This window comes from Alexandromys fortis, unplaced genomic scaffold, assembly GCF_014885135.2.
Source record: "Alexandromys fortis isolate MF-2015 unplaced genomic scaffold, M_Fortis_MF-2015_v1.1 scaffold_51, whole genome shotgun sequence".
NCBI classification, from domain to species: Eukaryota; Metazoa; Chordata; class Mammalia; order Rodentia; family Cricetidae; genus Alexandromys; species Alexandromys fortis.
Window position 1 is genome coordinate 11,126,722 of NW_026067925.1, and position 1,879 is coordinate 11,128,600.

Genomic DNA, 1,879 nt, shown 5'->3' on the forward strand with positions numbered 1-1,879 from the left:
TCAGAATCCTGTGCACCCCACCACCACATTCACCCTTCTTTTCTCAAGCAGCAAACTCTGGGAAAGGACCTGGTGGGATCAGGCACCAAAGACTTGGGAAGGAGCCACCAAGGATCTGTACCCAGGCTGCTGGGTGGAGATTCCCTGGACGGGGCTAAGGACTAGATTTATTCTCTTCTGTTATATTCTCTGCTTCTTTCTGCTTCCAAGAAGCATTTTGGAGGTCAGGTTTAAAAGTAGATTTTGGAAGTCAGTGCACCTTGTGGTTCTGAGTGGGGAATGAAGGCTCCTTTGATTCTGGACTGCAAAGAAGGGCCAGAGTGTATCAGTGTATCAGGTACAGCTTTAAGGTCTGGAGAGCCAATAGCCGGGTAAGTGTCTGAAAGCAGAGAGGCAGACCTGAGTCAGGGTGGGAGCAAGTCCAGGGTCCGTCTCTTAGGAACCTCTTAGTGGCAGCAGTAGGTGACAGCATGCTGTGCAGAGCCAGCAGAAGGGCGACTCCTCCAGCAAACACCCTTGTGGAATCGCAGAGAGGCAGAAAAGTGAAAAGAAGGGAGGGAGGAGCTGAGGAGAACTGGGATCTCTAAACTCCAATTGGAACGGGAACTGCTCATGCCTGCTTTGGACTAAGACACCCAGGCTCAAGAAGGCAGAGTCTCCAGCTGTTTTCATAAGGATAAAAAACCTGGTAGGTGATGCGATTTGGTTTTAATCAGCAAGATAGTGTGGCCATTTTAGAAATGTCATAGGACGTTTGTCTAAGACTGGATTTTTAATGATAGTATGCTTCGTAATGGAATTGACTCAGTAATTGTCCTCTATAGATAACTCTGAGATAAACATCTTTTGTGTGAGTACACACACAAGTACATACAGCATACATATACATCTATTTTCCCCTTCTCACCGAAGTGAGATGCTGAGCCAAAGGAGGAAACGGTAGGAAGACTTTAGATACATTTTCCTAAATTGCTTCCTAGAGAATTGCACTAATTAACGCTCCCAGCAGACTGGAAGAAGACAGAACTGTAGTTCTCTGTCTCTCTCAGGATGTGGAGTTGAGGCTGGGGTTACAGTTGCTGATCCCAACATCTCTGGGCTGATCACTTGTGGGACAAGGTGAAGGGGTGTCCAGCCTCTTTAGGGAGGTCACTGCACCCAGCCAGAGGTAGATGACAGTTGACAATACCTCCTTTCATTTATGAGTCAACTTCCCTTCTCTGAAACAATGAGGAATTGGACTTCAAATAGGAAATCAACTGGGACAAAAGCCACAGGCCGGTGTCCCGGAGTGGTCTGGACCAGGAGCAGGGAGTCGAAGAATGCTTAAAGAATATCAGGAGGGCAGAATAGATCCTGTATGTATTCTAACATGAGGCCCTATCACCAGACAGTGGAGGTCCCAAACAGGAGTTTAGGAAAGGCTTCCCAGAGATGGCTGTGGAGCATCCTTGTTCAGGAAGAAACATAGAAAGTATCCCAAGAAAGCATGCACAGGTAATGGGTCTCTGGGTTACATCCATAGAGACCATGGAGGGCAGAGGGTCTGTGCCACTGAATGGAGTAGGACCGCAATGCTGGGAAGCGAGGCTGCTGCCATGTGAGACCGAGTTTTAAAAGTCTTGGTTTTCCATCGAAAGGCTTTACCCTTTGGTCCGGCAATGGTAGGGAAGCAGAGACTGTCTTAAGGGTGGCATGTCGGTGGCCCCTACTTGTGCTCTAAAAAGATAGGTGGTAGCTGAGCAGAAAAGGGAAGAGGCTGAGAGGGGAAGGGACTAGAGCCAGGGCCCGAGGACACCGGTGCACATCAGCACTGTGCTTAAACATTTCTGAGCGGAGTCAAAAGAAAGGCGGTGACAGAAATGACCTGGGACTGGAG